The sequence below is a fragment of the Pelobates fuscus genome, chromosome 10 (assembly GCF_036172605.1).
Source record: "Pelobates fuscus isolate aPelFus1 chromosome 10, aPelFus1.pri, whole genome shotgun sequence".
In the NCBI taxonomy this organism is placed as follows: domain Eukaryota; kingdom Metazoa; phylum Chordata; class Amphibia; order Anura; family Pelobatidae; genus Pelobates; species Pelobates fuscus.
Window position 1 is genome coordinate 143,614,535 of NC_086326.1, and position 14,911 is coordinate 143,629,445.

The 14,911-nt window shown below is 45.6% G+C and overlaps 1 pseudogene; it reads right to left on the minus strand.

Annotated features, from left to right (window-relative positions):
- Positions 1-3,882: 3,882 nt before the first annotated feature.
- Positions 3,883-12,594, minus strand: LOC134574838 (uncharacterized; annotated as a pseudogene).
- Between the last annotated feature and the right edge of the window lie 2,317 nt (positions 12,595-14,911).

The window sequence follows — 14,911 nt, forward strand, 5'->3', positions numbered from 1 at the left end:
GGAATACTACATCCTGTATTCTTGCACATGCTCCGTACACTACTGATCGTATCTTGCCTCGTGCAACCAACTGATCGATACGTCAGCATATGCACGTACACATGCCACGTGGTAATCTCGGCCTACTAAATTTATTTTTACCGAGATTCCACCACATTCCCCCCTTTGATGCCTCTTGATATTCTACAATTACTTGAGGCATCACTTAACCTTAGTTTGCATACACCGCAAGTTACCTTGAACCAGACCAGACTTAACTCATGATGTGAATCTTCAACACTCATCTTCCTGCATTGGTTCTCCCTGATCTAGAGCCTCATATTTATATATTGCCATTATCTGTGCTGCAGCCTTCCTCTCTGCTATATTTTCTATCAGGCTTTGCACAGACCTAACTACTAAGGGTATAAGACACGGTAGGAGTAGACACAACATTAAAATCAGTAGGACTCCACCTACCACTGCCTTAAGCCCTCCAAACCACTCATACCAGCTACCAAACCAACTACTTGGATTATACCCTTTCCATACCTGAGTAGGCACATGCGCTAGTTTAACCATATGGCTAGTAAGCTCAGCTATTGCTTGCCCTTCGTCATCTATTTGAAGACAGCAATTGCTTAGGTTAAACTTCCCACATACACCTCCCTCTACTGCCAAAAGGTAATCCAAGGCTAATCTATTTTGGTAGACTGCTGTCCTCATCCTGGTATTATGCTTCGCTAGAAGATTGAGCGCTTGTGATGTCTCGTTAGTGATAATCTCAACCACCGCCTGTAATCTTATAATACGGTTGAGCATATAAATAGGGGTTCAATAACCAAAGGTACCATCTTCTGCCCACGTGGCTGGCCCATAATAATCTATAATACGCTGGGGAGGCCATTCATTATCTTCCCAGGCGCCTATCTCTATGGGTCCCCTTTTCTTCCTATGATTCACATCATACACTTTAACACCTAAAGTCTCACCTGTTTCAATAGGTAACAAGAAGAAGGATGGTTTGAGCATACCCAACACACATGCCCCTTCCCAGTCCTGTGGCAACTCCGAATAGGCTTTCTTACCACAGATCCAGTACAAATTTGCTGGGGCTCTCCAGGTAGATGTGATGGATAGATCAAACCACACATCCTTTAAATTGGCGTATCTAGCAAACGGGTTAGATGGTTCTGAGACATTTGAAGCCGACCACCAAGTTGTATTCTTAGTATCATCATCATAAGCTTTTTGCCCTAGACAAGTTAATTCTCCTACAGAAGTATTATACATTATTCCTTTCCTTGCTATGCAAACATAACCTATGATGGAGGTCTTTAATCTCCACTCAGATTTACCTCTAACACTCATATGATAATCGGCTTGTGTAGATATTAGTTGGTCAACTGCCTCAGAACCGGACATTACCTCCTTTGCTTCCCAAGGCCATTGGTCTCCCATGTTAGTACCTCCACACACATAGCAGTTGGTAACATTAAGACTACCGGCAATACTTTCGGCTAAATCAATGAACAGGTTTTTAGCATTATGGGGGATCTTATTATCTATACTCATCTCTTCATAAAAGGAATGGTATACTTGATGAGTCTGGGAGGATACCGTATCAGTCTCTATCCCTATAAACAATATTGTCCCAGGATCTAAACCCGTCCCATATATTTGAAACCCAAATAAATTGCCATACTTGTCTAAGAACTTGTCGGGGTTATTTATAAGTATATGGACTGGGTTGCATTCCATAGACTTACAATATGGGCTAGTAGGCAACTTAGTCACTATCATGTCCTTGTCTACTGTCTGTCCCCAAGTTGCCCACCCCACACAAGACCAATATGGGCAAAAGTTATACTCTCTATTTGGGCATCTAGGACTCACATATTTATTTTTACTACTGGGACAAATATATTTATCGTTAGACCCATACGTCCTCTCCCATCTAAGATCCCCACATACATTCCACGGCTTTCTACCACTTGATATCGCCTTACATGCATCAAATAGCAGAACACCCGAAGAATGTACGGATTCTAACACCGTCTTGTTAATTAGGGTCCCCTGAGGATCTCCATTCCTGAGAGTCAACCAAATTGTACGAGGTTGATACTCCGGACTGAAGCACTTAGGTTCTCCTACTCCTAAATGGCACACACTATATTCTATATTAAGGTATCTACATCTTGATACATCTCCTTTACACTCGTATTGTGAATGCCAAATTAGGGTTTGGGAAATATGGTTACCTGTTCTCGTAGTCTTAATGCATACCTCACAGCTAGGAGTGTCGGTACCTCTACCTTCCTGAATATAAAAACACACATAAATAAACACTATCAAAAACACATCTTTCGCCGTCATCCTCAGTCTTCGTCCGTGCGAAGGCACCTCAGCTTCCAGGATGTAAGGGCTGCAAGGAATGGAGTTCTGCTCGTCTTCACAGGTGTCCCTTCGAGACTTTCCTGGCTTATATACTATGTGCTGGTGAGCGGACAGGCTTTATTATGGCCGTCTAAAACACTCACTTCACCAAATCCCTGTAACAATAAAATTTGTAATCCACACGATTCCTCGTTACTCCGACTGAGTAGTGCGTTTTAACCGGATCTTGCAGGGATTCTCTGGATCTGCTGTAACTTGCCAAGAATCGACTGCTGCTGGTTTAACCCTGGAGTGATGTATCCACGGAGTCACTTCGGCTACTTTTATCGCTGTAGGGGTAGACAAAAGAACAACATAAGGACCTCTCCACTTGGGCCCTAACGGTACATTATTCCACTCTTTAATCCACACTTGATCTCCTGGATGGTAACTATGAACTGGGGGATAAATATTCACAGGTAATCTATCTTGTACCCATTTCTGTACCTCCTCCATAGTCTTACCCAACTCTACAACCTGCTGCCGGGTAATTCCTTCTCCCAACTGACTCAAGTCCCCCCTTAAGTTACCAAGTACGGGAGGTGGTCGCCCATACATGATTTCAAAAGGAGAGAGGCCCATCCTTCTGGTAGGGGTACTGCGGATTCGCAATAGAGCTATGGGTAAGAGAACGTTCCACTTAAGTTGGGTTTCCTGACACATTTTAGCCAACTGGTTCTTAATAGTTCTATTCATTCTCTCTACCTTACCAGAACTCTGGGGTCTATATGCCGTATGAAGCCTCCACTTTATACCAAGCATATGAGTCAGTTGTTGTAGGCACTGGTGAACAAAAGCTGGGCCATTGTCCGATCCTATAGAACAGGGTAGTCCATATCGGGGTATTATTTCTCGTAGCAGGAATCTCACAACTTCTCCTGCTTTCTCTGTACGAGTAGGACATGCTTCTACCCAGCCTGAATAGGTGCACACAATTACCAGCAGGTAACGATGTCCACCCGATTTAGGCATCACTGTAAAGTCTATTTGTAGATCGGACATGGGGAGTCCCCCCATAAACTGGACTCCTGGTGGCTTTACTGGTCCTTGTCTTGCATTATTTTTAGCACACGTTACACATCTGCGTACAATGGCCTGAGTCAAGTTGGACAATCTTGGTATGTAGAAATGTTTTCTGAGAGATTCTTCTGTACTGTCTCTCCCAGAATGTGTCCCGTTGTGATAGTTTTGGACAATTTCTACCGCTAGTGATGCTGGTATGACTATTCTTCCATCTTCTAGCTGATACCACTTGTTCTCCAAATACTTTCCTGGTTCAGTCTTTAACCACTCCTCTTCTTGAGCTGTATAAACTGGAGTCCATTGAGACAGTGGGGTTGGTATTAGAGCAGCTATATGCCCTACATACTCCTGTCTTCCTGATTCAGCGGCACGCTTAGCTGTACTGTCTGCCATCCGATTTCCCTTGGTTACATCACCATCTCCTCTCAGATGCGCTCGACAATGTATGATACCGACTTCTTTCGGCTCCCACACTGCTTCCAATAGTTGTAGGATCTCAGCTGCATATTTGATTTCTTTGCCTTCTGAATTCAGTAGTCCTCTTTCTTTATACAAAGCTCCGTGGGCATGAGTGGTTAAAAACGCATACTTGGAGTCCGTGTAGATGTTCACTCTTAAACCTTCAGCCAATTGTAACGCTCGTGTCAGTGCTATCAATTCTGCCTTTTGTGCTGATGTTCCTTTTGCCAGTGGCCGAGCTTCTATCACCTTGTCTATTGTTGTTACTGCATATCCTGCATAGCGGATCCCTTCTTTCACATAACTACTGCCGTCGGTATAATATTGAACATCGGGGTTCTGGATGGGAAAATCACGAAGATCTGTCTACTTGAAAATACTTCATCCATTACTTCCAAACAATCATGTTGACTTTCAGTAGGCTGTGGCAAAAGGGTAGCTGGATTTAAGGTGTTTACAGTCTCTAAATGCACTCTTGGGTTTTCACACAACATTGCTTGATACTTGGTCATACGGCTGTTACTAAACCAATGATTTCCTTTGTAATCCAACAACGTCTGTACTGCATGCGGGACTCGTACATAAAGTTCTTGACCCAGAGTGAGTTTATCGGCTTCAGCTACTAGCTGTCAGGATCGGGTCAGGGATCCAACACGCAGAGTACAAAGAGTAGCAGATACGTATACCGGTCCTTAGAATGGCCGGACTTAACGTAAAACTACGATAGAATGGTCAGAGACAAGCCGAGGTCGAGGGAACGAGAAGACAGGTAAGCGAGAGACAAGCCGGGTCAAGGATAACAGAAAGACAGGAGAGTAAATACCAAAGCCGGGTCAGAACCAAAAGGCAAGAGAACAACAAAGCACTGTGTGACTAGGCAGACTAGAACCACGACAGGGCAATGAGTAAATGAGAGAGCCACTGTTAAGTATCCTGGTTAGGGAGAGAAGACACGCCTCCGGCGAGTCCTGATTCGTCTCCCGAGATTTGAGTGACAGGACGTTCCGGGTTGGCGTCATGACGTCGATCTCCGGTCCTCCTGCTATAAAAGGAAGTGACTCCCTCGCGGCCGGCGTTAGCAAGACCGAGTGAACCGCGAGGGGCCGAGGAGACATGCCGTCCGGACGGATAAACTTCTAAGTCTCTACCTCTCTCAGAGGTAGAGGCTTCAGGTACCCTGACAGTACCCCCCCTCTCAGATACGCCCACCGGGCGGAAGGAGCCGGGGCGAGATGGAAAGCGGGAGTGAAATGCCCTGCGAAGGCGAGGAGCATGAACATCCTCTTGTGGTACCCAACTCCTCTCCTCAGGACCATAACCCTTCCAGTCAACCAAATATTGTACTCTCCCCCGGGAGACACGAGAATCAATAATGGAGTTAACCTCATACTCCTCCTGACCCTCCACCTGAACAGGGCGCGGAGGGGCGATTGTGGAGGAGAATCTGTTACAGATTAGAGGTTTCAGCAATGACACGTGAAAGGAGTTCGGGATGCGTAAAGTAGCTGGGAGAGCTAGACGATACGCCACTGGGTTAATTCGAGTCAAGATCCTGTAGGGACCAATATAACGAGGAGCGAATTTCATGGAAGGAACTTTAAGGCGAATATTCCTAGTACTCAACCAAACTCTATCGCCTGGAACAAAATTCAGAGCCGCCCTTCTACGTTTGTCAGCATGTTTCTTAACCAGCATAGAATTGTGTAGAAGAATCTGTCGAGTCTGATCCCACAACTTCCTCAAATTGGCCACATGGACATCAACCGACGGCACTCCTTGGGAAGGAGAAACCGAGGGAAGAATAGATGGATGAAAGCCATAGTTCATGAAGAAGGGGCTTGAATGCATAGAGTCACAAACGAGATTGTTGTGCGCAAACTCCGCCCAAGGAATCAAACCGACCCAATCGTCCTGGTGTTCGGAAACAAAACAACGTAAGTATTGCTCAATCTTCTGGTTGGTTCGTTCGGCAGCTCCGTTAGACTGAGGATGATAGGCGGACGAAAAATTCAATTTGATGCCTAATTGAGAACAGAACGATCTCCAAAAACGGGAAACAAATTGGGAGCCTCTATCAGAAGTGATCTCCGAAGGAATCCCATGCAAGCGAAAAATCTCTTTAGCAAAGATCTCCGCCAATTCAGGAGAAGTCGGGAGTTTAGGCAAAGGTACGAAATGTGCCATCTTGGTAAACCTATCGACTACGGTGAGGATAACAGTGTGCCTTTTAGAAACAGGCAAATCCACAATAAAGTCCATTGCCACACAGGACCAAGGTTTGTCAGGAATTTCCAGAGGTTGTAGAAGGCCACAAGGAAGCGAATGCGGTAGTTTAGTTTTAGTACAGACCTCACAAACTCCGATAAAATCCTTAATATCCTTCCGTAACGAAGGCCACCAGAAATCCTTGGAGATCAAAGAATACGTCTTGCGAACACCCGGATGACCAGCCACCTTACTCTCGTGAAGACACTGTAAGAGCTCCAATTGGAGTTCAGGAGGAACGAAATGTCTGGAAGCCGGAGTCAGTCTAGGTGCCAGATGCTGCAAGCTCCTTATCTGATCAAGTAGCGGAGAATGGATTTTGAGAGTAGTGTTAGCGATAATGTTACACTTGGGTACTATAGAGGACAAAACCGGCTCAGATACGGCAGCAGGTTCATATTGGCGAGACAAGGCATCGGCTTTAGAATTCTTAGAACCTGGCCTATATGTGAGTACGTAGTTGAAGTGAGTGAGGAATATGGACCAACGAGCCTGTCTAGATGATAGTCGTTTAGCCTCTCCAATATAGGATAAGTTTTTATGATCTGTCAAAATAGTAACAGGATGCAAAGTACCCTCCAATAAATGTCTCCACTCCTTTAAGGCCATTATAACCGCTAGTAGTTCCCTGTCACCAATGTCATATCTGCTTTCAGTACCTGACAATTTTTTGGAAAAGTATCCACAAGGATGTAATGGTTTATCTACACCCAATCTTTGGGACAGAATGGCACCTATACCTGTCTCAGAAGCGTCAACTTCGAGTAGGAAAGGTAGTGTAGTATCAGGGTGAACTAAAATTGGTGCGGAAGCAAACAGCTCCTTGAGTGTCTTAAAAGCCAGAAGTGCTTCAGTAGACCAATTCTTAGTATCAGCCCCTTGTTTGGTCATATTGGTGATGGGAGCAATGATAGAGGAGTATCCCTTAATGAAACGTCTGTAGTAATTGGAGAAACCAATAAATCTCTGGATAGCCTTGAGACCCTTAGGTAAAGGCCAATCTAATATAGATTGGAGCTTCTCCGGATCCATTTCAAACCCCTCCCCAGAAATCACATAACCAAGAAAGGTAGTTTGGGATTGGTCAAAGCTGCATTTCTCTAATTTGCAGTATAAGCCGTGCTGAAGAAGTTTGTGTAAAACCCTTCTGACTTGTCCGTGGTGAGTTTCAATATCCCTGGAATGTATAAGTATATCATCAAGGTATACAATCACACAGTCCTCTTGAAACTCCCTAAGAACCTCATTAATAAGGTCCTGAAATACCGCCGGGGCATTGCAGAGACCAAAAGGCATTACAGTATACTCATAGTGCCCATATCGAGTATTGAATGCAGTTTTCCACTCGTCTCCGTCGTGAATTCTCACCAAATTATAAGCACCTCTAAGGTCTAACTTAGTGAAAATCTTAGAACTTTTTAATCGATCAAAAAGCTCGGTGATCAAGGGAATCGGATATACATTTCTAATGGTTATCTTGTTAAGACCTCGGTAGTCAATGCAGGGTCTTAAAGAACCATCCTTCTTTTTAACAAAAAAAAATCCAGCCCCAGCAGGAGAGGAGGATCTTCTAATGAACCCCTTGTCTAGGTTTTCACGAATATACTCCTCTAGAACTAAGTTTTCATTCGTAGACAAAGGGTATACATGGCCCCTGGGAGGCATAGTACCAGAAAGTAAATTAATTTTGCAATCAAAAGGCCTATGTGGTGGTAAGGTATCAGCCTTTCCTTTGTCAAATACTGCCTTTAAATCTTGATACAAGGACGGTATCTGTACTTTGGTAGAGTCGGTAGCGTTATTAAGTGCGTTGACACTACAAAGAGGTGACACTTTCTTTAAACAATTCTCTTGACAATCCTGACCCCACGAAACTATTTCCCCTGATCTCCAATCTATAACGGGGTTATGTCTCTTAAGCCAGGAGTATCCCAGGACTATGGGAACAAAAGGAGATGAAATGAGTAGTAGGGATATTTCCTCCTTGTGTAGAATACCAGTAGTTAAGTTAAGAGGTGTGGTCTCCCGGAAAATCACAGGCTCAACTAAAGGTCTACCATCAATGGCCTCAACAGCCAAGGGTGTCTTCCTTAACTGGGATGGGATAGTGTGTTTGGTGAGAAAATTTTGGTCGATAAAACTCTCAGCAGCGCCGGAGTCTATCAATGCCATAGTCTCTAAAGTTCCCTTTTCCCAAGTTAAAGAGGCCGGTAATAGGAGTCTATGTTCTTTGTAGTTATGAGTAGAGGACAAAATCGAAACACCCAAGGTCTGTCCTCTAGAGAAACTTAGGTGCGAGCGTTTCCCGGACGACTGGGACAGCTCAAACGTACATGACCTCTGGCTCCACAATACATACACAGTCCCTCCCTTCTCCTGTACTGTCTCTCCTCCTCTGACAGACGAGTAAGGCCTAACTGCATAGGTTCTGAAACCTGTGGAGTTTTGGTTTCAGAAATTTGAAATGATGGTGCTAGTCTAAAGGAAGATTTACCGGTTCTATCTCGAGTATTCTGCCTCTCCCTTAGACGTTCGTCAATACGAGAGATAAAGGAAATTAAGTCTTCCAGGTTCTCGGGAAGCTCTCTTGTCGCTACCTCATCAAGTATTATATCGGATAATCCATTTAAAAATACGTCTATATAGGCCTGTTCATTCCATTTTACCTCTGCCGCCAAAGACCTGAACTCTAGTGCGTAATCCACAAGTGTTTGGTTGTCTTGTCTAAGGCGCAACAGTAATCTGGCTGCATTGACCCTCCTGCCAGGAGGATCAAAAGTTCTTTTAAAAGCAGCTACAAAGGCATTATAGTTATAGACTAATGGATTATCATTCTCCCACAACGGATTAGCCCATCTCAGAGCTTTCTCAATGAGTAAGGTAATAATAAATCCCACTTTTGCCCTATCAGTAGGGTAGGAACGGGGCTGTAGCTCGAAATGGATACTGATATGGTTCAAAAACCCACGACACCTCTCAGGAGAACCAGCATAACGTACAGGTGGGGTAACTCGGGAAGAAGTACCTACAGTAGCTACCTCTAGCCCTGAACCCACAGAAGAAGCAGACGTATTACGCATCTCCTCAGGTGGATTAATAGGACGTGATAGCAGCGCCTGTAGTGCTAGAGCCATCTGATCCATCCTATGATCCATGGCGTCAAACCTAGGATCAGGAGAACCAAGCTGACAATTTGTACCTGCAGGATCCATGGCCCTGTCGTAATGTCAGGATCGGGTCAGGGATCCAACACGCAGAGTACAAAGAGTAGCAGATACGTATACCGGTCCTTAGAATGGCCGGACTTAACGTAAAACTACGATAGAATGGTCAGAGACAAGCCGAGGTCGAGGGAACGAGAAGACAGGTAAGCGAGAGACAAGCCGGGTCAAGGATAACAGAAAGACAGGAGAGTAAATACCAAAGCCGGGTCAGAACCAAAAGGCAAGAGAACAACAAAGCACTGTGTGACTAGGCAGACTAGAACCACGACAGGGCAATGAGTAAATGAGAGAGCCACTGTTAAGTATCCTGGTTAGGGAGAGAAGACACGCCTCCGGCGAGTCCTGATTCGTCTCCCGAGATTTGAGTGACAGGACGTTCCGGGTTGGCGTCATGACGTCGATCTCCGGTCCTCCTGCTATAAAAGGAAGTGACTCCCTCGCGGCCGGCGTTAGCAAGACCGAGTGAACCGCGAGGGGCCGAGGAGACATGCCGTCCGGACGGATAAACTTCTAAGTCTCTACCTCTCTCAGAGGTAGAGGCTTCAGGTACCCTGACACTAGCAGGGCGGCTGCAGCTACGGCTCTTAGACAAGGTGGAAGTCCGCTGGCCACTGCATCCAGTTGCTTAGACATGTAGGCAACAGGTCTTTGCCATGATCCCAAGTACTGTGTCAATACTCCCACAGCCATTCTTCTTTGCTCATGTACGTACAGGTAGAATGGTCGTGTGTGATCAGGTAGACCTAATGCTGGGGCACTCATCAAAGCCTTCTTCACATCTTCAAATGCCGTTTGCTGTTCTTGAGTCCATAAGAAGGGGTCGTGCTCTGTACCTTTGATAGCTGCATACAGAGGTTTTGCCAGTATCGCGTAGCTGGGAATCCATATCCTACAGAAGCCTGCTGCCCCCAAGAATTCTCGCACTTGTCTTCTATTCTTGGGTATCGGTATTTGGCACACAGCTTCTTTTCTCTCTGGCCCCATAATTCTTTGACCTTCAGAGATATGGAATCCCAGATATTTGACAGTTGGCAAACACAACTGAGCCTTCTTTCTAGACACCTTGTATCCTGCCTTCCAGAGAATGTGTAGTAGATCGTGCGTTGCTTGCTGACATTTTTCTTTTGTAACTGCTGCTATCAACAAGTCATCTACATACTGTAACAATACACACTCTCCTGGGATAGACTCGAAATCCAGTAGATCTTGACTTAGAGCTGAACCAAATAGGGTAGGTGAATTTTTAAACCCTTGGGGCAGTCTTGTCCAGGTCATTTGGCGTTTTGAGCCCGTTACAGCGTTTTCCCATTGGAAAGCGAAAATACATTGACTTTCTGCGGCAATTCGGAGGCAAAAGAAGGCATCTTTGAGGTCTAAGACTGTAAAATAGGTAGCCCCGCCCGGAGTTAAAGCAAGCAGGTTATATGGATTGGGTACAACTGGATGTATACTAACAACCGCATCATTGACTGCTCTCAAGTCCTGCACAGGTCGATACTCATCTGTACCGGGCTTTTGAACAGGCAGCAATGGGGTGTTCCAGGGGGAAGTACAGAATTTTAGGATACCATACCGTATGAACTTATCCAGATAAGATTGGATGTTCTTCTTAGCCTTCTGCGGGATGTGGTATTGTCTTAGGCTCACTGGATAAACCCCAAGTTTTAGTTCGATTTTAATAGGTGGAATATTGCGGGCCAGTCCTGGTGGGTTGTTCTCTGCCCAAACTCCTGGTATGCTGAATAAGGATTCATCACTCCTAGGGTTTTGGATAGTCAACGCTGTATAAAGTCGCCACTCTTCTTCCTTTGGTACGGATAAAGTCATAATACCTGAAGGTCCATTAAACTTTAAGGATGTTGTTCCATTTGGTAGGAACGTAATCTGCGCTTGTAATTTAGATAGCATATCACGTCCCAGCAATTGGACTGGACATTCAGGCATATAAAGGAATTGATGTTTTACTACGTGGCCTCCCAATGTACAGAGTCGACTTTTAAGAACCGGTTTTTCAGCACTTCTTCCAGTTGCTCCTATTACAGTAATAGTCCTTCCAGATGGAGGAGCAACTAGATTAGTCACCACTGAATGTTCAGCACCAGTGTCGATCATGAACGCACTCCTTTTTCCCCCTATTGATACATCGACCATAGGCTCCGCTCGACCAAGGGGGATGGAGCCCGGTCGGTATCAATAGTCCTCCATGACCGTGTCAGCCAATCCTACAAAGTCCCTACCTTCTCTATCGCGGGACCTTTGCGCTGCTGGAAAATACCTGTCTTCCCTAACACTTCCTCTGTTCCCATTGCTCCCTCTATTACCATTACTCCCTCCGGGGCCTCCTCTACCTCTCGCTCTGCCTCTAAAGTTTCCATAACCTGTCCTAGGTCTGTTTCTCTCAGACTGTTCTCTTCGCGGACACTCATTTCTCCAATGCCCTTCTTCCTTACAGTATGCGCACTGATTTCTACTTAGAGGTTCCTCATTCCACTTACTATCGCCTCTATCTGGGCCCCGTCTATCTACGCCTGCGATTTCTTCCGCTAGCATATCTGCCTTTCTACGCATCTTGCGCTCTTCCTCTTTCTTACTTTCTGTTTCCCTATTCATATAAACCTTATTCGCTACCTCCATTAGTTGGGTGATAGACATACCTGCAAACCCTTCTAACTTTTGTAGCTTGCGCTTAATATCTCCGTAAGCTTGGCTGACAAAGGCGGAGTTCACCATTCGGGAATTATCTGCGTCTTCCGGATTAAAGGGGGTATACAAGCGGTATGCCTCCAATAATCGGTCATAAAAGACACTGGGCGCTTCATCACTTTTCTGAATCACCTCAACTGTCTTCGACATGTTAATGGCTTTCTTTCCTCCTGCTTTCATGCCAGCAATTATAGCGTCTCTATAGGCTCTGAGTTGAACCATATCAGCACCATTTACATTCCAATCGGGATCGGTGTTGGGATAATGTGTTGCGGCCCATGCTGCTGGATTAGCTTGGTTCAAAGCACGGGCTCTATCCTTTAATGGCCGCTTGATTTATTCTTGTCCTTTCCTCATTGTTAAACAAAGTCATTAATAACTGCTGGCAATCAGCCCATGTCGGGTTATGTGTCTGTACTATTGAGGTGAACAGATCAGTCATAGCTTGTGGTTTCTCAGTATACGAGGAATTGTGGGTCTTCCAGTTTAAAAGATCAGTTGTCGTGAATGGGACATATACGAAGACTGGGTCAGCATGTGCCATTTGACCTGCGGCATCGATATAGGCTGACCCGGGATTCAGACGAAGAGGCATCTGATAGTGCTTTAATTGTTGGGTACCGGTCAGTTGTCGGGTTTGTATGGGGCTACGTAGAGGGGCGTCAGTCATGGGTTCCGGTCGGGGAGAGATAGGGCATGAGGATGTGGGAGCTTGGTTTTGGGAAAAGGTAGTGAATAAAACACTTCGGGTCGAGCTAGAAGAAGCTTGACCGGAAGTCTGAAGTGGCGCCAAATCAGGATATTCAGACCTAATGGGGGTTGGCTCTGATTCCGGAAGGGGAGATTTAGTACGAGAGGGGGTGGATCCTGTACTGGAGGAGGAAGCGGAAGTGGATGAGGGTAATGAGGGGAGGGGTGCAGGACTTCCTGCATTTGCGTCACTTCCTCTTAAAGGAAAGTAAGGGGGCGGCAAAGGGATCTCGGACTCAGGGGGCGTGTCCAAAATGGGCCTAACACCAGTCCTAGTGGACAAACAAGTCCTAGCCACCATGAGGCGACACTGCTCCTCGTGGCATGTCTGAATCCATTTTGGCGAGTCATTTACGACCTGTCTCCAACAATCAATATAAGGAAACTGGCCGTAAAGTTCAGGCCTACCTGATACAGCCACGTGTAAGCGCTGTACCAGAGTTGGATCCAAACTGCCACGTGGCGGCCATGCCGCAACCAAAGTAGGCCACTCCCTAGTACACAAAGTGACCAAACGTACAGGAGACATTTTAACCCCAAAATCACAAGTTTTGAATCCCTTTTAAAAATTCTTCACCATACAACCTAAGGGATCCGGAATCGTTGACTGCGACGCACCCATACTTAACAATGGAACGTCGTCGACAACGAATACTATACACGCGTACTATTCAACAGTCACACCCGTTTCCTCTGGCAACAGCACCACGTGGTACGGTTACCAAGTGAAACGTATACAATAACACAATGAACACTCAGGGAATTCCCGTACACACACAGCTGTTACACCAGTCACTATATAATCAATATTATGCCCTTTGGCGAAACTATACAGTCACCCACGCTATAATTCTCTATATACGAATTACCCGTCTATAACACACCCCAGTAACATCGTCTTTTACAAATAGCAGTTACAGTACGGTTAGCATAGGTCAAAGCACAAGTTAAGGTCACAATACAATTATTAGTGGTTATGGTGTTAAACATGCATTAGACGACAGTGATTAGTACTTATATACAGTGTCAGTAAATATACAGGGTTATGGTACCGTGCACTATAATACAGCAACACACTATTAACACTCTCGCTAGACGGCTGAGCTCGCGCTATCTAACAAGATATACACTTTACTAAACAATCTTTAACACATTTACAATTCCCAACTAAACTATTGGCCAGTACCTTGAATGGACTACCTAAAAACAATCTACATACGTTTTGGTTAGCCACACTGCCCAAGCACCACATATAATCGAGCTAGAGGACCGAATTTACACAGACGCCTCTTAGTCGAACTATCAAAAGTCTAGTGGGTTCCAAATTTACACGCCTTCCCACTTAGCCCAGATAGGTTGAGAGCTAGCGAACCGAATTTACACAGACGCCGCTTAGTCTCCCGGTCCCTCCGACCTAGCGAACAAAATATACACCCTAGAACGCTAGTCTAGACAAGACACCGGTGTCCGGCTAGGGCTATTTACACCAGAGCCCCGCCTGACTAACAGAATCAAACGGTCTGACTAAAGAGCGTTCGATCGAGCGGTGCGCCTTCGCTCCTTCCCTCCGACAGAGGGGGCAGATACACAGATTCAAACCCCTTTGGGCCTACCGCACAATCGGTATACCCCTAGTGGGTTCTGCCGTCTAAAACAGCAGTTGTCTTACCTCCTCGTTCCTGAACCTGAGTTCACACTCATCGACGGGGACACCCCAGCACTTCTTACGTAGAGGCCGATGATCTCCTGGACAACAGACCAGTGGCGCCGAGACGAAGGGAGGTCCACGCAGAAGTTCAGGGGTGCAGCCGTAGAGAACGTGGGCAAAGATAGACCGTCTCACGCCTCTGCCTCTCAGCTACCGTTGAACGATGAGCTTCCCGGCCAATGCACCAAATGATACCGGAGAAACTGACGGAAGCGAAGCACAGAGAGATGGACACAGGTTTCTTCAGGAAGGAAGAGATTCTTTATTGGATCACCGATCGGGACTCAAAGGGACTAATGTCACCAAAATACAGCAAGTTCTGAGCCCCGGACAATAGTGCAGGCTCCTTATATAGGCACATAAC